The sequence below is a fragment of the Microcebus murinus genome, chromosome 5 (assembly GCF_040939455.1).
Source record: "Microcebus murinus isolate Inina chromosome 5, M.murinus_Inina_mat1.0, whole genome shotgun sequence".
Classification (NCBI taxonomy): Eukaryota; Metazoa; Chordata; class Mammalia; order Primates; family Cheirogaleidae; genus Microcebus; species Microcebus murinus.
In genome coordinates, this window is record NC_134108.1 from 102,181,810 (window position 1) to 102,205,112 (window position 23,303).

Below are 23,303 nucleotides of genomic sequence, written 5' to 3' on the forward strand. Positions count from 1 at the left end.
TTACCTAAATTAACTCATTTAAACTTTACAATAACATTACACTGTAGGTACTATCATGCCCATTTTACAGGCAAAGAAACTCATTTTACAGGAAAAGAGAGGTTAAATGACTTGCCCAAGGTCAGAGCCTGGGCAGGGCTACCCATTTGGCTATACTATCTATCTGCTGGCAATGAACAGAGGGGGCCAAAATTGAAGGGGGTCCTTTGAAGGTAACAAAATAGTCCTTGGAGTAGCAAAACACACCTTGGTTCCCAAAATCCCAAACTTCTCTGCTGCTTCCGGTTTAGGAGCTGGAAAGATCAAGGTGTGAATTTCCGCACTGGCCTGGGGCAATTAACTTTCTCTCAGCCTCAGTTTTGTTATCTGCCCCAGGAAGTTTTACATTTAAGACCTCCCTTGAATTGTGTGTGTGTGTCTGTCTCTGGGTGGTGGGGTTTCTGGGTGATGCCCAGTTTTCCCAGGTCTCTTGAAACCGTGTTTTGAGGTTCTGTCCTAACCAAACCACCTTTCAGGTCAGGCCCCGGACAGTGATGGCGGTCAAACTTAGCTTGGCTGTTCCTCAGCCGCTGAGGCCAGCTCCGGCCACAGCCCAGCTGCCAAGAAGTCTAGGGCGAGTCTTCCCCCGCCCACCTCCAGCCCCGAGGGAATTAAAAAAAAGGGTGCACTCTCAGGAAGGCTTCTTGGAGGTAGTGAGGGATGAGTGGAATCCTGAAGATCTAGCAAGAGGTAGTAAGAGGAAGGGGAAGGGTTAGGAACATACCCCCCCACACACAAACAAAGCATGATGACGTTCACAACATACGAGGAAGAGTGGGGCCGGTGAACAGGTCTGTAGAGGCGAAATCAGAACTTGGCTTTATTCTAAGAGAAACAGGGAGGGCCTTAAAGGTTTTAAAGGAGTGTAATTCGGAGTTTTAGAAAAAGCCCTATAGTCGCTTGGGTCGGAGGCGGGCAGGGGGCTATCGCAGAAAACCGCCCCGATAGGAAGATGACCGAGGACTGAGGAAAGGGCGTGTGTGGGGGGTGGGGACCAAACACTGGAAACCTTTCCCAGTGCCCCCGACGCTGTGCGATGTCCCTCGGCTTTCTTTGCTTCTGTGGAAGGTCTCCATAAAGGGCTGGGCACTGGCCAAACGCTCACCGAGCTAAATAGCCCAGACCCCCTCCACTTTCAGGGGCTCTCTGGTCCAGGTACCCAAGAACTGGTAAAGGGTTAGGCGGGAGGACTTCCCACTGGTGAAGATGGAGAACCGTTACCCCTCAAAACACACAAAAACCTCGGGCGCTTTTGGCAGCAGCGTCCTCCGCCCATGACCTCATGCTTTAAGCTCCCATATAGCCATCCCCCGCCCTGTCCACACCCAGCGCCCGAGCGGGGGTGGGGTGGGGGCAGTGCGAAGGTCTGGGTAGCCGGGGAGGCTTATTTACTCTGCGCGAGATTCTGGGGAAGGGGCAGAGATTTCCCCACAGTGTGTGTGTGTGGGGAAATGGTGTAACTTTCCCTCGTGCAAAAAATGCCCGCTGTCTTGCGGGCCCTCCATGAGATAGATGCCTCGAACCCGGCTCGAGGCGATGTGTTTAGCAGAACTACCTCTGGCTCACGTTTCCTCGGACCAGAAAAGCAGCCTGCAAACGCTGGGGGCTCGGGCTAGGTAGCTCCGCACCTGGGCCGACCGGAGCCGCCCTGCTCTCGGCACCCTCCCCACCCCCTACCCCCACCCCCACCCTCGCGGGCCCGAGCCGCCGAGGTTTGAACCTTTGGCTCGCCTTTCAGCCCGCGCCCTGCCCCCTGCTCGCAAAAGCTCTCGGTTTGGGTGCAGCGGTTTCCCCCGCAGAGGAGGAGGAGGAGACAGCGCGAGGGAGCGACTCCGGGCTCGGGTTTCCGCACCAATGCCGAGCAGCCCCGGGCGGCCCCCGGCGGCCGTCCCTCCTCCCCGGCACCACGTTCCACAGTCATGGCGCGCGAGCAGGGGCGGGCGCGCGCCGCGGCAGCACCCGCGCCCCTCCCCTCCCCTGCGCCGCCCGGCCCCTCTCCTAGGCAACCTCCCTCCCCGGCCTGCAGCGCCGCGGAGACGGAGACCCCTCCCCAGAGAGCTGCATTTCCAGGGCCGTCTGCAGCACCCCTTCCCCGCCCCCATCGGGCGGCGGGATGGAGCCGCGCGCTTCGGAACCTCCAGCCCCTTCCCGGGAGCCCCAGCCCTCTCCCAGCCCCGCGGACGCCAGGGTGCGGAGGGGGTGGGCGCAGACCGGCTCTTCGCTGCCCGCCTAGACTCTGGCATCTTGCAAACCCTTAAAAAATAAAATAAAACAAAACAAAAACCCACCCCAAGGCATTAGATTGCAAAGCGCGTTACAGTAACCGGGACGGCTACGCAGGAAGCAATCCTGCACGGGTCCGGGTCTAAGGCAGCAGCTTCCCGGCCACGCCGCTTTCTCGCGGGCCTCGACTTTCCGGCCACGCCGGAGAGTCCGCCGCGCCCGGGGCTGACAGGTCCCGCGCGGGCCGCAGCTGGGCCGGTGTGCCCAGTCCCATCCTCGTCCGGAGACTCGCCAGCCTACAAAAGGTGCAACCTCACGCACACGCCGAGCGCACGAATAAAGTCGGCAGTGCACCGCCGGGAAGGCTGCGAACAATGCGCAGGGCGGCCTGCGCCCGCCGGAGCGCGGCGCCCCGGGGGACAGGGGATGCGGGCGGGGGCCGCGGCGGAGGACCCGCCGGCCTCGGCGCTGGACACCTTACTTCCTGCTTCCCCGCCCGCGGCCAGACCCAGCTCTGCGGAGGGATATCTCTCCCCTCCTCTGTCCCTCGCCCTCCCGTCCCCCGCCCTCCCCCCTTTTTGCTTCTGCTCCCCCGCACCCCACCCCGCCTTTCTCCTTTTGCAAGAAAATAATTTGACAGTCGATTTGCTGACAGGGGAGGAATTTGCATCCTGGATTTAAAAAAAAAAAAAAAAAAGAGGCCGAGAGGAGCTTGGGAACGGTTGCTAGGGGTGGGTAATGGGTGAAAAAAGGGGGGGTACCGGGGAGCGGATAAGGAGGGTTAAGGGAGGGGGCGAGGGTGGGGAGCATCGCGAAAGGTAAGGCCAGGTTACCGCGGCTCGGCCCCGAGTGGGCTGCGGCCGGGGGAGGGGCGAGAGATACATATGTATTTCTGTCTCCCCAGCACACCCCCTTCCCTCTAAGCGATGGCTGAGAGGCGGTGCATGCAGATGGGGAGTAAGTTTCCTGAAGGGGAGGGTGGATGCACGCGCGCAGCCCGGCGCTGCAAATTTCCACCCGGGAGGGAGAGTGGCTGGATGCGGAGAGTTTGGAGTTGCTTGCGGCGGAGGGCAGGAAGGGGAGCCGGGCTGGGAAAGGGGGCTGGCGGGCGCTATATCTGGGAGTAAGTTTCCAGGATCAGGAGAGCCTGCACGCTTGTTCACTAGTAAGTTTCTGGCCGGGGAGGGCGCGTGGGGAGGAGGAGAGGGAGGGGTGCATGTATATAGAAGGGGGGAGGGGGGAGCAGATTTCCTGCGGGGAGGCTGAATGCATATGGAGAGTAGATTTCCTGAAGGGAGGGTGGAGGCGTAGACGGACGGAGTAAGTTTCTTGCTAGGGTGGTGGCGGAGGCGGTGGGTTGGTGCTTTGGAAACCCCGGGCTTCCTACCCGGAGTGGGGGAGCACACTGTTTTGTGGGGGGCGAGGGACCAGGTTCCCTGCTGGGGAGAGGGGCTTGCATCTGGGGAGTATGTTTCCTGGCGGAGCGATATTTGTTTACAGGCTGAGGGCAGTACTGTAAGTGAGTAGCGCTGTGAGAAGGCGGCTGACATAAATTAATATTGAAATTACTCCATCAGCTCTGCTCGCCCCCCATCTCACCCCCCAAACGGAGACTGGTCTTCTTGTCGGATTGCCCATGCACTTGTTGCAGAAACAGCAAAGGTAGGCAAGAAGCTTAAGTTTTATTTTTAAAAAATTAGTTGGGGGATGCTCCATGAGAAGACGGGAATGGGGTGGGTGGGGAGGGAAAGGGGGGGCAGAGAAGGAAAAGTCTCCCCCTTTTAGTTTCAGTATGCAAGCAGGGCCTCTCCCTGCTTCCCTCCTTTCCTCTCCCCTCTCTGGGCTGCACAGCATCCCAGCAAAGGGGGAGGGGTGAGGTGGGCGCTATAATTTGGCGACGCTGGCTTAAAGGGTGGTGGTGGTGGGCTTGCATTTGAAGGTTGTGATGTTATAAAGCCTTCATTCTCCAGCCAAGAAACCGCAGGACTCTGGGGATGTGCCTTTTGGGGTTTTTGACATGATGCATGTGTGTTTCGTATATGTGCGTGCAGGCTCTGTCGAGGCTGGGGGTGCTCCCCAGAAGTTAGTGTCCTGCCCCTTCACTCCCCAACTTCAGTTTGGGAGACTGGGAAGTTACTGCTGGTAGTCTGAAGAAATGGATGTTAAAAACAAAAACCAAACCACTCTTTCCCCGGCGGAGGCCGAGAGCACCTGGCAGGCAGCCTCTGGCCAGCACTGGACTGGAGCATGTGCGCCTGCCATCCTTAGGTTAAAAGAAGACGCCTTCTGGTCGTTCCGTGTGCCCTCCACCGGCCTGTTAGAGCCAGCTTTGTGGAAAGTATTCTCCAGACTAGAAGCGGCTTTGGCAAGTGAACGTGTCGAAGCGGGTTACTAACAGCGTGGCCTGGGCTGTCTTGTGAAATGCATGGAAGTCATGCTTAGGAATGACCGATCCAGGAGTGGCTGAAGAGTTCATTTAAAAATGCCTCCTGGAAGCCGGTCCGGGGGCATTTTCAGCAGGCCATGGGGGACAGCTTTTAGAAAGGAGTTATAAGTTGTCTCAGTTAGTACCAACCTTTGGCATCTTTTACCCTTTCGAGAAAGGAGTTGGTTATAGAAAATGTGGTTTTGATGCCCACTGGAAGGATAACAAGCAGGAGAGCTCAGTGCTTAACTAGTTAACCAGCAGTCTTTGCCTCCTTTTCCTCTCTTTTCTTGGTCCTCAGCCTACTGATTTCTGCAGAAGAGTTGTAGGTCTTGGCGGTCAGGTACCTTGATTGTGCTGGGAGTTTTAAATTTGCCAGCATAATTTTAGCACCAGGGGTTCCAGCCCAGAGATGTTTAGTAGGCTTAGGGAGTAACCACTAAGCGGTGGGGTTAACTAAACTTGGTTAAGCTTCCTGCAGTTCTGTAGACAGGTTCTGTTCTACCAGGAGGAAAACTGGGTTCTAGAAAAAACTCTCTACACATTACTGATGGACAGTGCTTTTTTTCTTTCCTTCTTGGCATCAGATTTCCAGATTGAGGTGCTTGATATTTGGCAGTTTGAGAGTTGAATTAGTTGGGAATTAAATATTATTGCGCCTTATCAAATGTTCCTAACTAGCCATTAGTTAAACAAATTAGCTATTATTTTTACCCGATGAAAATCTGAGTGTGGTTGTTGTATTTGCTGGGAAGGTAAACAAAATCTTTATGTACATTCATTCCAGGGTGGGATTATTTACATGCCTAACCTCAGAGCAAGAGCAGTCATTCAGTTTTTTTTCTTATATTTATGAGATTTATTTTATTGTCTTGCTTTAGCCATTAATCAAGTCACAGTAGGTTTTTTTTCTCCTCTACCGAGAATGTTCTAGTGGTAATAAAGGTTTGAAGGCCCATGAATCATAATTCATTCTTTTTAAAATATTGTGGTGATTGTCAGGATTTGATTTATAGGAATTGATACCCAGAGTGACACACCTCTTTGGGCCCCGCCCTTTTAGGCATGTCCATTTTCGCCAAAGGATTGTTTAGAAGCCAGCTTGACATCCCAAAAAGAGCGTTTCCCTTCTGCTTTATAAGCACTGAGAAGATTAATTTTGCAGGTTCCATAGCAAACACGGGTCTTTTCACAGCTTGGTAAGCAGGCTTCCACATAGCAGGCATGTGTTAATATCACATAGCGTTTATGCGAGCTTGCTGTGAAAACAGTTATTCGATGAACTGTGTGGAAAGTACTCAGTTTTGCCTCCTTTAACCCACTTGGGCATGTGGTTTTTGTTGAGTTAAGAGCTTAAATTGGAAAAGAGGGGATAAACTATTTGCTGCTTATATAATAAAGTGTGTGGTCACAAAAACAAAGCTTATTTATAATTTTCTTTTTCTCCTTCTTTAATGGGTGGGTTGGTCATAATAACCAAAAGCATTGGTTTTTTGGAAAATGTAGGGATTCTCCATAAAGTTGATTAGTCAGGAAGTGTTAAAGTGGTCTTGCATTCAATAGTTAGTTGGCTCAAGTTTACAAGATCTGTGAGGTGACAAAGAACTTTGAAGGTGGTTTGGTGCTCAAGACAGGGGGAAGACATCACTGGAAAGAAAAATGGAGAAGGTACCAATGTCTAGCCATTTCTGGGCTTTGGATTTTTTTACCTTAAAAATGCATAGTTTGATCTGTGAGTTCCCTTCCTGCTCTGAAATTCTGTGTCTTATGGGTGAGGTCTCCAGAGGTCTTGACAGTCTCTTCCTGGGCCAACGGCCAAATTGCTTCATGGACTTGGGTGAGTTGATTAACTTCTGTTTTTATCTTCTCATGGAGAAAGTGGATTTGTACCTTGGCATTCCAGAAAGGACTCTTGAGTGGCCTGGTGATCTTGACCAATAAATGCAAGGAAATACTTACGAATAAAAGCTGGCCACTGTCTTGGACAAAAAAAAATTCCCAATTATATGTGCTAATGGAGCATGGAGCATGTAATAATCCCAGACACCAAAAATAATTTCAGTTCATTTTAGAAGTTTCCTCTCCATCCAGCTGGTTTACTTGTCTAAGGCTTGGTCAAATCTAAGGTTAATTGAGCTGTTAGTCCCAGGCAGCAGAGGAGGTAGTTTTGGGGAGGAGACCAGAAAGCCCAGTTTGGCTTTGCCCATTTTCTGTGGAGAATTCACATGTTGGTAATTGGGATTTAGTTGAATATTTGTGATAGGGTTCATAATAATGATATTGTATTAGTCACTTCCAGGATACTGTATATTTTGCCATGGGCATTTTTTGGAAAAGCTCTTGATATTTTTTGTTGACTTTGAACATTGACATGAAAAATAAAGATCCAGAAAAGTGGCTCAGACCCTAGGCCCTGAAGGTGGGTGCTGATGGTCCTGTTCTAAAGGCAGTTGGGGAGAGGAATAGAATCAGCTGGAACCTTGTGGATTAGTGATATTTCTGAATTTGCATGTTGGAGGGGAACCAGTGAAATAAAGGAGAAACTAAAACATAGTTGATTTCTTTTGTGGGGAGAGGAAGACAAGAGTAGCTGGATTCCAATTACTGGTGTGCTCTTCCACAAGGGTGCTGCGGCATTTTTAAGGAAGAGTGTGGTCTTAGTAACGTGAGCTTGACCCCAGAGTTCTCTTAATAAATCTTTTCTTCTGGGTTAAAGAAAACACAGGACAAAAAGCCTCTGTGATATTTTCTAAGAATTCTAAGTTCTCAGAGTATCTGTTTGTATTAATAGTAATTTGGGTTTACTGAAGAAACAGATGATTTTTTGAGTTTTCCTGCAGGAAGACAGTAAGCTGGGCCTGGGGTGGGATGTGCTGAGCTTTCGGGCTGTTGGTTTAGTATCATTAAAACATTAAAATTTTTTTGATGGGGGAGGAAGAGGAAAAAGATCCTCTGTAGCTAAATGGCAGCGATAACTCTGGGCTGTAGAACGAGGTGACAGTTATTTTCATGCTGTAAGCAGCTGTGGTTTCTTTTATACATCTGGTAGCTACTTATTGAGCATTTACTATTTACCAGGCACCGTGTTAGGCTCTGGGAATAGGTTGATAATGAAAGAGACATAATCACCTCCCTCTACCCATACCTGACCCCCACCCCCTAGCTTACAGTCCAGAGGCGGGCGTGTAAAGAAATATATCTCGCCAGTTGTGATACTTGCTCTGATGACACCTCAGGGGCAGTGATCTGGATAGGCTTAGTTAGAATAGCCTGGAAAGGCCTCTCTCTGAGGATTGGGGGTGAGGGTGAGACAGTGCTTCAGGCATAGGAGAGCCTGAGCAGAAGGACTCTGGTTTTGGGGGGTCCTCAAAGAGGCATAGGTTGACAAGGGGGAGGGAGAGAGGGCAGTATGAAGTGATCGAGCAGGACTCTGTGGGCCTTGATAAGGTTTGGATTTCCTTTGAAGTGTAGTGGAAGCCATTGAAAGTTTGGAGTGGGAAGTGATGGCCCCTAACTCCCGTTCAAAGGGGAATGCATTGGTAGAGCAGAGAGCAGGGAGGGGCAGGCGTGAAACTGGGGAGTGCAGTAAAGAGGCAGTTGGAGCAGGTGAAGTGAGGAGATGGGAGGAGACATTAGAGGTAGAATGGGGCAGGGCTGCCCTGGGATTTGGAGGGGTTGGGAGGAGGTGGGGAGAAGGAGGTTTCTGGCTTGAGCAGTTGGGTAAATGGTGGTGCCATTTGCTGAAATGGAGGAAGATTGGAAGAGGGAGGGGTGGAATTGAGATATCTCAGTTTGAGCACCACTAAGTTTGAGATACCTGTTAGACTCAAAATGGAGGTGTCACGTAGGTTGTTTGATACAACGTCTAGCACGAGATAAAAATGTGGAAGCCATCAGCATGGTATTTAAGTCCAGGAGACTAGATGAGATGCTCTTAGGAGCCTGTGGAGAGGGAAGAACAGGCAGTGTGAAGGGTGTGTGTGTGTGTGTGTGTGTGTGTGTGTGTGTGTGTTAAATGTTGCATGAGGTTGATAAGGCCAGAAAAGTCACTGTTGGATGTGGCAAAATGGAGTCCATTGGCGACTTCGGGAAGAACAGTTAGTGGAGGGAGGGATTGGGAGGAAGGAGCAAGATTGGAGAGGGTTGGGAGGGGGTTGGGAGGTGAGGAACTGTGAATAGCATGTGTAGGCAACTTTTTGGCAAAATTTGACCATGAAAGGGAGGGCAGAGAAATGCAGTGGGAGCTGGCAGGACATATGCATAAAGGAAAGGGTTTTATTTCTTTTTTGGAAAGGGGTGTTATATTCGTTTGCTGATGGGAAAGATCAGTGGGGTGGGAGTGACTGGCGAAGAGACATGGTTAGGTCGGTTGAGCAAAAGCCCCTGAGGTCTGAGGGGAAGATCTGGCCTTGGCGGGGGAGGTGTACTTCCTCCATCATGGCAGGAGGGAAAAGCCGAGCTGAGGGCAGATGAACCGGCCGAGCGGGCTCTGTGGAGGGGGCTAGGTGGAGGGCCGGACGCTCTGCCTTTCCAGGCTGAGGCTGCGCCGCCTTCCCGGGGAAGGGGTTTGGCTCAGGACTCGACACCAGCCAGAGACTTCAAGGGTTAAGACTGCATCAGAAATCGTACTGCATTTTTCTGAACATTTGCCTGCATTACTGAGCGGCACGGAGGAAAGAGCAGCTTCTTTTGCTTGGGGAAAAGAGTCTTCAGTTCAAGTAATTTGGGCCTCACATTAGATTTAGTTGAAAACTACGATTGGAAAATGACTTCTGCGACTTTCAGCCCTGTTCAAAAGTTGGTGGGCATTGTGTCATATGTTTTGAGCAGGAGCCTCTGGAAAAAAAGGAAGAAAAAAAAAAGGCCAAGGCTGCCTCTTGTTCAGGGATATGTTTGTTTTTCACAGACATGTCCCACAGACTGCCAGGCTTGGTGGCCCTCAGTGGGGTCTGCATGGGAGGTGGGTAGATGGGGAGAGAGGCAGAAGATTAGGGTTGGGGTCCAGCTCTACTGTAAGGCTCTGGACAAGTCAGCCTCTGAGCCTGCCTCCACATCTGTAAAAAGAAGGGTGATACCATCTGTCACCTCTCAGAGTGGTGCTGAGGTGGAATCAGATAATGTATGGAAAGTGCTATGTAAACTGTAAGAGGCATCTTAGGCAAGTAGCAGCGAGGTGACTTGATCTTCAGCCAGATCTCCTTCTCAGAGAATCTAACAGCCAGTGAATTAGCTGTGAATTAGGAACCAATGAATTAGGAGAAATTAGCCATTTCTCCTAATTTCCCAAAGCTTCTGCTAAAAACTCTGCTGTGTCCATTCCCACTGTTGATCCCTCCTTGTAGCCGCCTTCTATTTGGGGTTTTCGAGTTCTCTGTGATCTCTTTAGTGAAACCAGTCTTATCATTGGAAGGCTGGCATCGGAAATGCTGGCTGTGAAATGCCAGTTCAATATAGGTTCAAACTGCATATTCAGAATTTGAATTTGGAGTTTGCTCCCCGAAGAAGCATCATGTGAACTGGATTCAGAGGAACCTCAAACCTACCTGGGGAACCCAACTGTGGCCCAGTGGTCTTAGCAGTCTTCATTTGCATTCAGTGTTTGTGCTACAGATGAGGATTGAGCCGTAAAGCAGAGTCTACCTAAAAACAGTCATTGGCCCTTAGTCTTTCTGTGTATGCTGGGAAGTTATATTGAGGTTTTTTTTTTTTTTTTTTTGAGACAGAGTCTCACTTTTGTTGCCCTGGCTAGAGTGAGTGCCATGGCGTCAGCCTAGCTCACAGCAACCTCAAACTCCTGGGCTCAAGCGATCCTCCTGCCTCAGCCTCCCAAGTAGCTGGGACTACAGGCATGCGCCACCATGCCCGGCTAATTTTTTGTATATATATATTTTTTAGTTGGTCAATTAATTTCTTTCTATTTTTAGTAGAGACGGGGTCTCGCTCAGGATGGTTTGGAACTCCCAACCTCGAGCAATCCGCCCGCCTCGGCCTCCCAGATTGCTAGGATTACAGGCGTGAGCCACCGCGCCCGGCCTATATTGAGTTTTAAAAAACATCCAATGCTTCTCACTAATCAGGCCCCTGGCCACTGTCTAAGAGGGTAAGGGCTTATTTATTTACTTAAAAATTATTTTTATTATGAAAAGACTTTAAACATACACAAAAGCATAATGAACTCCTTGTACCCATAACCTAGATTCAGCAGTTAGTGAGTTTACCACACCAGTGATAATGGGACTTCTTCCTATATTTATATAATAAATGCATGTTGTGGTTTTGAAAAGCAGGGGAACAGATATTGATTTGGTTTCATAGAGAGGGAAAAATAATCAATGAAAAATCAGAGAGAAAGGAAATGGATACCGTCATTGAAATTACCTAGCATTTTATAGTTCCAAAGCCTCTTTGGCATGTCTTATTAATGTCTTGCAATAACCATAGAAGGTAGATGTTCTCATTTTATAGCTGAGGAAACTGGGGCTTGAGAAGTAAAATTAAAAAATAAAAATAAATGATTAACCCAGAGTCACATGTCTAGCCAGCATCCCAAGCTCTGGTCTAATGCCAGAATTTGACTGGTATCCAAATTTTGTTCACTGTCAAATAGATAATGCTAATACAATATTCAGTAAAAAGAATGTGTTACAGAATATATGCAAGAGATCATGAAAACCAAGAAGACCATCTGAGTATTTTGGGCTTACAACTCCAATGGCCTTAGTTGGAAATACTCAAATGATTAAAGCATGTTTTGAGCATTACATTTTTTAAAAACTTAAATTGTCTGGCTCTATTATTCTGGAGCACACAGCTTTGAGGCCGCCTCATAATTAAGGCCAAGACTTGGCTTTACCAAATCGGGCAGTTATTCTCCGTCAGCCTCCTACAACCGGCCCTGTCCTGCTGTGGGGCTCCTTAGTGGAGGCACCTGGGCAGCCCAGTGGTCGTTTCTGGGTGCTGTGGGCTCCAGCCCTTGGGCTCCAACATTGGGCATAACGGGGCCCTGAACAGTTTGCTACCTCGGAAAGAATCCTTCCTGAGGGCCCCTTCGGGTCTTTGTCATAGCAGAGGCTGCTCCTAGGCCCCTCTTGGTCTTTGGGAAACTGTCTCCAATCTAACTCCTTTGAAAGATTTTTTAAAAAGGAAAAGAAAAAAAGATGAAGTTGATGCCCAAGGAGTTTTAATAGGAGTGTCGTTTGAGTTTGAGTTCCCAATCTAACTCCTTTGAAAGATTTTTTTTTTTTAAAGGAAAAGAAAAAAAAAAGATGGAGTTGATACCCAAGGAGTTTTTTAATAGGAGTGTTGTTTGAGTTCCTTCTGTTGTCATCACAATAAAAGATACCAAACTCCCTTAAAATTCAACTGAAGGATACCAGTAATGAGGCTGATTCTGAAGTATTGAGCTTGTTTGCTTTTCTTTCTTAATTGGGTGAATGAGTGCAAGCTGAGGGGTTTTCAGGGGGAGCCACAGTAGGTACGGACATTTAGGGGCCTCTTTCCTTTTGAAGAGTCTGAGCTTCTTTAGAAGCCAGTATGGAATTCAAACAGTGCAGACGCTCATTCCTGAAGTCTTTCTTGATGGCCCTATGTGCCTGGTCCTGGGCCAGAGCTGTGGGGTGGGCTAGAGGGGGCTGTTCTTGGGCTCCTGTGGCCCTTGTCTTATATAGCTGCTGTTATCACATTTGCCATGGGGTGTGTCTTTCACCCCCTCTGGACTGGGAGCTTGGGGAGGGCAGAACTGGGTCATCACTCATTTTTGTACCCTTAGCATCTAGCATAGAGCCTGGCAGTAGTTAGTGCTGTGTAAATGCTCACTTGTTTAAGAATCAGCTGGTTTTTTTTTGTTGTTTTTATTTTGCCTCTTGGGTTCTGCCCATTGGTTCTTATTGGAAGGAGAAATCAGGCCTCTCTGCTTCCAGGCCCAGTTGTTGCAAGTCACTGAAGGCGACCAGACCAGAGAAATATTTTCTTCCCCCTTGCCTTGCCGTGGCCTTGCAGCCTTCAGCTGGGGTGGTTTAACTGAGCTCTCGAATGCAAATGCTGTCCCATCCCCCATCCCTTTTAATAAGTGACATTTTGTTAAATCAGTTATTCAAGGCCTTATCTATATTTCTGTCTGTGCTGGCTTAGTCAAAATAGGAAAGAGAGTGAATATTAGATTTCTTCACCCGCCCCCTCCTCCTTCCCCTTTGAGCAACTCTCCATAAGATTTCTGATAGGGGAGGGGTGATGTGTCCTTGAAGAAGTAAATGCTGTGTTCAGAAAAAATGTGGAGGGCTTTGACTTGTAGCGAATGCTGTTTTTCAGCAGCTGTGATTTTTCCATTTTTCTTTTTCTTTCTGTTTTGATTAGTGGAACTCATTGTGCTCCAGGGTTGGGATTGCGATGGGGGAGGGCGCAGAGGGAGCAGCATTTGCTGGGAGAGCTCGAGGTGGGGAGGGGGAAGGAGAGAAGGGATTTATTGAAAATATATGTCTACTTCTGCTATGATAAAGCGGCAGGCATGTAAAAATGCAACGGGGAAATCATTATTGTGGTAATGTAGGCAGAGCTCTGCTTTCTCATTAACAGAGCTTAGCCCACGTGGAGGAGGGGGCGGCCGGGCTGCTTTGAGAGTTGGGGTATTCAATAATAGCAGAAACTCAGGGGATTGTCTCCATCCCCCCTTCTCACCCCCTCCAGCTGCCTTCTTCTTTCTTTCCCCAATCAGTTTGTAGCTTTTCGAAAGCTGCATGTTGGATTTCCTGGTCTCCTTCCCCACCCCTGCCACCCCAAAAATGCTGTAAGGACTGTTTAATTTTTAAAGTTAGAGGGAATTAAAATAAATTTTCTCTTGGGAACTGGAGGAGAATTTTGGCAACACGTTGTGAGTCAGAGATTGGATTATCCTTTGCATCCCAGAGAGCACCAAGAAGAGCCTATTTAGGGGCTCAGGAATTTGCATATGCCGTGGGGTATCAGAATTAGGGTTCCAGATTGTTTTAGTAGTAGTAGTAGCTACTAATTATAGAAAGTTTACTATGTGCCTGGCCTTGTGCAGATATTTTAGTCTTTTCATCCTCTGAAAATTTTAAGAAGCAGATGTGATGCCTGCTTTGCACTTGAGGAAACTGAGGCTTGGGGCATGTCAGCAGCTTAAGGACACGCAGGTGCTAAGGGGCAGGGCTAGTCTATAAACCCAGGGCTAATTCCAAAGACTGGCTCCTGATCATTGGGCTATGCTGGCTTTAAAGATCAGCTGGTCATTTGCTCTGTATAAACCTCTAGATGCTAGGAACCTGGGCAAAATATCTAGAGCTGACCACGAGGCCTGCTATAGAGTGCTCAGAATGTTTAAGAGAATCTTTCCTGGAGTGAGCTATTATTTTAATAAGGAAGATCAAGGGTAGGATCTTACTTCCTTGTTCCAGGAGTTGGGTGCTCTGCCACCCATCCCTGCCAGGCTATAGTGACTTTGCTGACAACTTGTTCATCATGCATCTATTGAGTGCCTGCCATATACCAGGATTGTACCAACAGCTGGAAATGCCAGGACAAATAAGAGAAGGAGCGCAGGGGCTAGTGGAGGACTGTCATGTGAACGTAGAATTATGATATACAATGCCTGCCTAGAAAAAGGCAAGATTTCGGAAGTAATATGTAGGAGAGACTGCATAGAGCAGGCAGGGACATCTTCAGGGAGAGGTGGTACATGAATAGGGTTGTGTGGGTTCAGTGGGGGCTTGGCAGGTAGACACAGGGGAAGGCAGCAGCATGGCGAGTATAGGAGACTTATAGTCGGCCTTACTGAAGCATCGTGCTCAGCTTCAAGGCTTACCCATCCGTCTTAGTCCGTTTGGGCTGCTGTAATAAAAATACCATAGACTGAGTGGCTCAAGCAACACACATTTCTTTCTCACAGTTCTGAATGCTGAGACATCCAAGAACTAGGCAGGGTCAGATTTGGTGTCTAGTGAGGGCCCTCTTCCTGGTTCATAGCCAGCTGGGTCCTCACGTGGTAGAATGGTCAAGGGTGTTCTCTGTGGCATTTTTATAAGGGCACACGTTGTGTTCATGAGGGCTCAGTCCTCATGACCTAAACACCCTTAAAGGCCCCACCTTCTGATACTGTCACCTTGCATGTTAGGATTTCAACCTATGATTTTGGGGGACACAAACATTTAGTCCATAGTACAATCTAATTTCATGTTCCATCACCTTCAGTTTAACCCTCTAGAACTGTGCTGTCCAATATGGTAGCCACTAGGCATGCATGGCTGTTTCATTTTGAATTAATTAAAATTAAATAAAATTTAAAAAAAACAGTTCCCCAGTTGTACTTAGGCACACATCAAGTGTTCAGTAGCCATATGTGGCTGGCGACTGTCATGTTGGACAGCATAGATACAGAATATTCCTGTTAGCGTGGAAAGCCCTATTAGCTAGTGCTGCTCTAAGCGTTGCTGTTTCCTCTGCATAGAAGGTTTCCTCCTTTGTCCCTTCCCTGTTCCTAAAAGCCCACGTGGGCTTCCATTTGGATTGCAGTGATCCCTGTATGTACACTCCGCTCCTCCTCCAGCCCCCCCCCCCCCTGATTTCTACCTTCTTAAGCTGTGTCTTGTTCATCCCTGTTCTTCTTGTCTTGTTTATCATTGTGTTCCCACACCTAGCCTGGGGCCTGGCACATGCAAAGTCTCAGTGTCCGTTGCCCGGTGATAGGCTGGAGAGGTAAGCAGAAGCTGGGCAGGGAGACCCGGTGCCACGTTATGGAGCTTGGTCTTGACGCTGTAGGCAGTAGAGGAGCCACTGAAGGGTTTGGAGTGAGGAGGCGTGTGTGGGGCAAAGGAGTCAAGTCAGGTTCACGTATTAGAAAATTCACTCTGAGATACTGAGGACAGGCTGGAGGGGCTGAGTCAGTAGGCCAGGAGATCAGTTAGGAAAGTGTTGGAAACACAGGGGCTGCAGGGCTCAGGGCCTGGACGACTTAGGCAGTGGCGGTGATGTTGAAGGAGGGGCATTGCTGTCTTTCCCAGGCGTGGCCTTCTGTGTGCTCTTTTCAGTTTCTGAGGGGGACTGCTGAAGGAAATCCCTTTACTTCCTCTGCGTCCCTCACCCCGTCCTCCTCGAGGCCCCCAGCCATGTGCTCTGCAGTTGCTTTCCCTTCCCACTCTGTGCTTGTCGGTGGGCTGCCCTCCTTCCCTTGCCCCCCCATTCTGTCCCCCCTGCCTGTTGCTCTTCAGGGTGTCTCAGGCCACGTCATCCTGCACCTGAACCCTTCTGCTCTCATCTGAGCAGAAGCTCAGAACATCTTCCCTGTTCCGTCTTCTTCAACCCATACCTGGTCCTTCTGTGAGGACATTTTTGGGGACTTACATTTAAAAGCCGGAGGAGAGTTTTAATAAGAAATCTGGAAAGTAACTGAGGTCAGTTTAGTGTCTTTGAAGTAGTCGAGAGGAACCAGGATGGCAGAATTTAGGGAGGCATAAGAGGATTATTTTCTTTAGGAAGGTGTGGCAATGTGCTCTGGCCTTGGCGACCTCATGTTTTACATGTTTGGGGACAGGACACATTTAAAAAAATAACAGCTACCTAGTAAGTGCAGGTGCATGCCATCATTTTAGGTATATTACCCCATTTAACCCTGAGAACAACCCCACGAGGAAGGCATTATTACACAGGTGAGGACATGGAGGCACAAGGCATTAAGGAACTTGCTCAAGGTCACATGTGTAGTGTATTGCAGGGCAGGGATTCAAACTCAGGAACCCAGACCTGGGTGACTGTAAAAGCAGGTACTTTCCCACTTGCTCATCCTGCCTGCCATTCAGCCTTAGCAGTCAGTGTTCAGAAAGTGTGACTGTCATAATACGGTGGAAGGGGTACCACACCAACCCTCTGGGCTGCTCTTGGACAGCAGTCTCACTCTTGGATCCTCCTTTTCCTTATCCTCAGTACCTTCGCCTTGCTGACTGAAAAGGTTTATTTTGAGAGTCAATCGAGATAAAAAATGCACACGTGCTTTGAGAACTAAAAAGCCATATTATCTACTTCTCTGCATAATCATTTTCTAAGGAGGTGAAGCTCCATGAGGATTGGATCTCAGGGCTCTAACCTGGGCTTTGGGTATGATGTGTGTGGGTCGCCCACACATTCGCTGTTGTTAACTTCCAGAAGCGTTTGGGCTGGAAGCTGCTCTCAGGTCCGCCCCAGTTGTTCCACATGATTTGGGGGAACGAGGGCTGTAGGTGGGGACTCTTACCTGGAAATGGAGTGCCCTGCGTGACCTTGGGAAAGACCTTGACCTTCCTAAACTTTCATTTCCTGAGATGGTCACGTCTACTTGGATGGGTTATTGGGCAGATTAACTGGCAGAATGTGTGCAGAAATCTAGACTTCATAAGCAAGATGGTGACAGTGTGTTTGTGGAGTGGAAGTCATGGACTCTGGAGTCTCTTGGTCGGATTCTGTGGCCTGTCTGCTGTCAGAATGTCAGAACTCAGATTTACACAGTATTCTCCTCCCTTAAAGACCTGGAGAAGATGGGATTCAAAGCTTTATATAGAGTTAAGGCTTTTTTAGTGAAATCATGTAAATGATTATGTGAAAGTAGTTCATAATTTTTTTATTTTTGTAGAAAGAGATTACAGATAAAACATGGTGATTGTAGGGCAGGCATGGTGGCTCACACCTGTAATCCTGGCACTCTGGGAGATTGAGGTGGGAGGATAGCTTGAGGTCATGAGTTCTAGACCAGCCTGAGCAAGAGTGAGATCCTGTCTCTTCCAAAAATAGAAAAATCAGCTGGGCATCGGGGTGTGTGCCTGTAGTCCCAGCTACTTGGGAGGCTGAGGCAGGAGGATTGCTAAGCCCAGGAGTTTGAGGTTGCTGTGAGCTAGGCTGACGCCACTGTACTCTAGCCCAGGGTGGTAGAGTGAGACTCTGTCTCAACAAACAAACAAAATCAAATAATATATGGTGATTATATAGGAAGAATTTGGAAAATACTGACAAGGATAAGGAAGAAAATAAAAAATTCTTCCCGTTAACATTTTAATATAATTCCTTCTTCCAGTATTTTTTTTAAGGCAGTATAGGCTGGTGGTTAAGAGTTTAAGCTCTGGGGTCAGACTGCCTGGATTTGAATCCAGATTGTTTACTCACTGGAAATAACAACAGGGCTGAGTGAAATGAAATGAGATAATATATGTAAAATATTTGGGCTGTGCCCAGAAGATAGTAAGTTCTCAATAAATATTACCTATGATAGTATCCTTTAAAAATAGTTGTTGAGGTTATTTTAAATGTGATTTAATATCTTACTTATTAAATATTCTTTGGAAACTTATAAAAAATAATTGCTTAGTATCCTTTCATATGGATTCTATGATCAGCAAATGTTTATGGAGTACCTACTGTGTACTGGGCATAGGTCACATAATTTAACTCGTCCCTATTATTGGAAATTTAGGTTGTTTGTCATTTTTAACTATTCTAAGTAATGCTTTGATAAGCATCCTTGTACATAAATCTTTGAGCACATCTCAGATTGTTTTCTTGAGATAAATTCCTAGAAACGATAATTACTTTGTTAAAAAGAGTGAACATTAGGATGGTTGTGATGCCTCACGCCTGAAGTCCCAGCTACTCCAGAGGCTGAGGCAGGAGAATTTCTTGAGCCCAGGAGGTTGGGGACTGCAGTGAGCTATGATCCTGCCACTGCACTCCAGCCTGGGCGACAGAGCAAGGCCCTGTCTCTAAAGAAAAAGAAAAAAAAAGAATGGACATTTTTAAAGTTCTTGATAGTATTTTCTGATTATTCTTCAGAAATTTTTAAATTAATTTTCATTCACACTACTAGCATATGAAAATGCCTCACTTCATCAGCCTTGATGTTATTGTTTTCCAAGAAATGATAATTCTTGTGTAGCATGGATTGTCCTCTAAACAATATGAATTACTTCTCTGGGGCCCAGTGTCTTTGCTGCAAGGCGGAAGACAAATGTCTCTCCCATGATGACTATGACTTGCTAATTTAGTGAGATCTTTGGAGTTCTGTTGTGGAAAGACCATGCAAATGACCTGAATTGTTATCGAAAGTGATACTTTCTGCTAAGTTAGAATTTCCTCATGCTTATTGAAAGAAGACTTTAGGAGTGAATCTTCTCTCTCGCCAAACATGGAGTGAGTGAGCACATTGGCCACGCTATAGGATATGTCAGGTATCTGGTTTGTGTCGGCAGACAAATGACATTCTTTTTTTTTTTTTTTTTGAGACAGTCTCACTTTGTTGCCCAGGCTAGAGTGAGTGCCATGGCGTCAGCCTAGCTCATAGCAACCTCAAACTCCTGGGCTTAAGCGATCCTCCTGCCTCAGCCTCCCAAGTAGCTGGGACTACAGGCATGCGCCACCATACCCGGCTAATTTTTTCTATATATATTAGTTGGCCAATTAATTTCTTTCTATTTATAGTAGAGACGGGGTCTCGCTCTTGGTCATGCTGGTTTTGAACACCTGACCTTAAGCAATCCGCCCGCCTCGGCCTCCCAGAGTGAGACAAATGACATTCTTGACTTGCAGGAATAAATGTCGCTAATAATCAGCTTCAAAATTACGGAGTGTCTGCCTAATTTTGTAGGAATTTGTCCTTATGAACATTTTCATAAGAAAATGAAGGCTACTGTCATTTCTTGAAAGCATAAGAAAATATGGTACTAGTGTTATATGAAACAAAATGTTGAGAGAAAGGGTGTCCCACAGAAAATGTCGAAGATTGTGTGAAGAATATGAAAATCACGGCCTGGTGTGGTGGCTCACACCTGTAATCCTAGCGCTCTGGGAGGCATTGCTCAAGGCATTGCTCAATCCTCTGGGAGGATTGCTCAAGGTCAGGAGTTCGGAAACCAGCCTGAGCAAGAGTGAGACCCCGTCTCTACTAAAAAATAGGAAGAAATTAATTGGCCAACTAAAATTAAAAAAAGAAAAAAGAAAACCAGCCCTCAGTCTATCATCTAGATACTAATAGAAATCTCTTTTATAAGAAATGGTATATTTAAGACCAGACGCGGTGGCTCACGCCTGTAATCCTAGCACTCTGGGAGGCCGAGGCGGGTGGATTGCCCAAGGTCAGGAGTTCGAAACCAGCCTGAGGGAGACCCTGTCTCTACTAAAAATATAAAGAAATTTATTGACCAACTAAAAATATATATGTACAAAAAATTAGCCAGGCATGGTGGTGCATGCCTGTAGTCCCAGCTACTCGGGAGGCTGAGGCAGTAGGATTGCTTGAGCCCAGGAGATTGAGGTTGCTGTGAGCTAGGCTGACGCCATGGCTCTTACTCTAGCCTGGGCAACAAAGTGAGACTCTGTCTCAAAAAAAAAAAAAAAAAAAGAAATGGCATATTTCCTTCTAGTATTTTTATAATACATCTATCTTTGCATAATTAAATGTTTTGTGAGATTTTGTACCTTTTGGAGCCTACCCTAAATCAATATTTTAACAATTTCCTGGACAATGCAGGCTACTTACAACACAGAGACTCCTTTTACCTCCTTTATGCCTTTTGAGATCTTATATATTTTAATTTTCTCTCTACATTAAACCCCATGAGACATTGTTGTAAACAGTCAACAATAATTTAGATTAGTCTCCATGTTTACTCTATTTTGGTATTCTTCATTCCTTCCTGTATAACCATGCTTTTCTCTCAGCTTAATTTCCTTTTGCCTGAAGAACTCCTATTAGAGTGTGAGTGTGTGTGTGTGTGTGTGTGTGTGTGTGTGTGTGTGTGTGTGTGTGGTGGAAGGTGTCTGCTGATGTCAAATTTCCCCCGATTTTTGCCTGAAAATGTCTTTTATTTACCTTCCCATCAGGAAGATATTTTCACTGAGTATAGAATTTGGGCTTGACTTATTTTCTTTTAGTCTTTTAGAGATGTCATTCCATTGTTTTCTGGCTTCCTTCATTTCTGTTAAAAGTCATCTGTCAGTTTTACTGTGGTTCTTTTGAAAGTAACATCTTTTTTTATTGTCAGGTGGGATAATCCTTACCTGTCACTCCTTATGAAAGTAACATCTTTTATTTTCTCTTTGGCTTTTTTTTTAAAGCAATTTTACTATAATATGCATAGATTGACTTTCTTTGTATGTATGTCCCGTGGAGTTTGGAGAACTTCTAGAAATCATGGCTTGATGTTTTTTGGCCAGTTTTAGAAAATTTTTGGGTTGTTTTCTTCAAGTACTGCTTTTCCCCCATAATTTCTGTCCATGTCTTCTCAGAATCCTACATATATTTTAGACCCTTTTATGGTATCCCACATGGCTCTGAAGCTCATTTCTGTATGTTCTGTGCTTTAATATGAATATTTTTTTCTACTGACTCTGAGTACACCAATCATTTCTTCTACTATTCCTTTTGCTGTCAAACCCATCTATTCAATTCTTAGTTTTAGTTACTGTATTTTACTAATAGGATTTCTATTTAATTTTATTTTTTGATTCTAGCTTATTGAAATTCTCTAAAAGTCACTCTGGTCTCTTGAGCGTATTAACCATTGATATTTTAAAGTTCTGTCTGATAGCTCTAGTATTTGTATCAACGATGGGGTTTGTTTTTATTGATTACATTTTTCTTTTGGTTTGGTCCTATTTCCTGAAATGCCCGGTAATTTTTGTTTGAGTGCTGGGCATTTTATGTGGAAAATGTAGAGGTTTAGGATGTTGTAGCTCCTTGATTCAGTTAAGGCTTGTCTATTTCTGAATTGTCTTTAGTTGTAGAGTAGTTGTTTATTAGGGTCTTTCCTCCTTGGTAGGCCCTGATTCCCAAGTTTTGTCTGCTTGCCACTGTGAAACTACCAAAATCTCTGCTTTATACTTCAGTGTTTTAATAGCTCCTTTCTGCTTGGATTCCTAGGCTCTGGCTCTGCACACACCTGACTTAGGTGTCAGCAAATGCCTCCAGGAGAAATTGCCTGTGGAACATTGGACTCATTTCTGTGTGTGGTTCACTTTTCTCTGTGATCGTGGCCTCTCAAATCTTGGATGTCTTCATAGCCCTGAATTCTAGTTTTTGTCTTTTCAGTTCAAGGAGGAAACTGCTACAAGCTTTAATTTGCTGCTTTCTGTTTTGCCTCTATGTTCCTTGCACCAAACTGGCAAATGTTTTGAGGAGAAATCTTAGCTACTAATATATGGTTCATCTCATTATGCTTCCCTTTTCCCTGGGAGCTTGGTCCCTCAAGTCCTAGCTGCCTTGTTGTACCTTCAAACAGTCATTTATAATTATTTTATATTTTATCTATCTTTTGTAATTCTGTACAGGAGGGTTAGTTTAATATCAGCTATGCCATAATGGCTGAAGGTAAAGTCTAATTTTGCATCCTTTATTATTTGACATTATAAGTATTTTCCATGTCTTTAAAAATTCTTCATTAGGTGATTTTTAAAATATTTGCACAAACTTCTTGGTGTCATCTACTCAGCCATTCTTCTGTTGTCAGATACTCAAGTCACTCCCCATGCTCTGCTTTTACAAATAATGCTGCAACAAAATATCTTTGTATATCTTTGCCAAAGCATTTTGTTCATTTTGAAAGGTATGGAGTAGAGATGATCAGAGTTGAAAATATTAATCAGTAGTGATTGTTTTTATGCATATGGGATGTACAAAAATAAAACTGTAGACCTTTTCTCTCTCAGATGGTTCAGAAGGAAAGTTTCCTTTTCAAAAAGTGTTTTTATTTCTTTAGAAATATTCACATAATGTTTACCACGTGCCAGACATTCTTTTACATGCTGTATAATATTGACTGTAATTCTCCTAAGAGCCCCAGGACATAGGTATTATTCCTGGTTCTCTTTTTAAAGAGGAAGAATCTGAGGCATGAGTGGGTACTTGCCCAGGTCACCCAGCGTGTGTCAGTGGCAGAGCTGAGTGGTGCATTCTCTGTCTGGAGCCTGTGCGTTTAACTACTGTGCTGAGCTACCTTGAGCTCGTTGTTCTAATTTATTATTACTTCCTTTCTAACCATAGCTTATTTCAAGGCTTCCCCAGTCTTCTCTCTCTCTTTTTTTTTTTTTCCACAGATTCTGAGTTTTTATTTTAATTTCCCTCTACTGGTCCCACTACTTATATTATATCCTTAATTCGAGGGAATTTATTTCATTTTTTAAAAATTTTATTTCAAGGAAATATGAAAGTACAAATATTTTGGTTGCATTTTATATCTTTGCCTCTCCCTAGCAAGGATTAGAGATATATGCCCTTCCCCTCCACAGTGCTCACCACATCCCTCAGATGTGGGTCTACTCTCCCACCCCCCGAATCCCAGGTGAACACCACCACCATTCCCAGTCTTCTCTTAACTAGGCATTTTTTTTCCTCTACGGTGTGGGGGCGAGGGGCATGAAGGTGGGGACAGTTTGGGAAAGGAGGTTGCCATTGACAAAAGGTGTTGCTGGGACTTTATAGCTTGACATCAGGTAAGGCTGCCTAGTGGCTTATAGCATACCTGTTGGGAGGGTACCTGGTGTGTATTTAATGACAAGTGAATTTCTGCTTCCACCTTTGGGTTGGCTGGCTGGTGTTGGCTGGGCCATTGCCTTTGCAGTTTAGAGAGGAAGAGTAATTTAATCTGGCTCT

The 23,303-nt window shown here is 46.2% G+C and overlaps 1 protein-coding gene and 1 long non-coding RNA gene across 10 annotated transcripts in view; both read left to right on the forward strand.

The window, feature by feature from the left end:
• The first annotated feature begins 2,868 nt into the window (after positions 1-2,868).
• The window catches only part of TRERF1 (transcriptional regulating factor 1), a 200,386-nt gene continuing 179,951 nt past the window's right edge, over positions 2,869-23,303 (forward strand). For 5 of the 9 annotated variants that reach the window (XM_076003342.1, XM_076003347.1, XM_076003348.1 and 2 more), the window contains exons 1-2: positions 3,091-3,219; positions 3,840-3,924. The gene's annotated coding sequence lies outside the window, so the exon portion shown is untranslated. The other 4 variants (XM_012773212.2, XM_076003343.1, XM_076003344.1 and 1 more) reach the window with 4 other exon arrangements.
• Positions 8,859-11,818, forward strand: LOC142870980 (uncharacterized). Its single transcript, XR_012919327.1, has 2 exons — positions 8,859-10,383; positions 10,731-11,818. It is a non-coding gene; the product is annotated as an uncharacterized LOC142870980 (long non-coding RNA).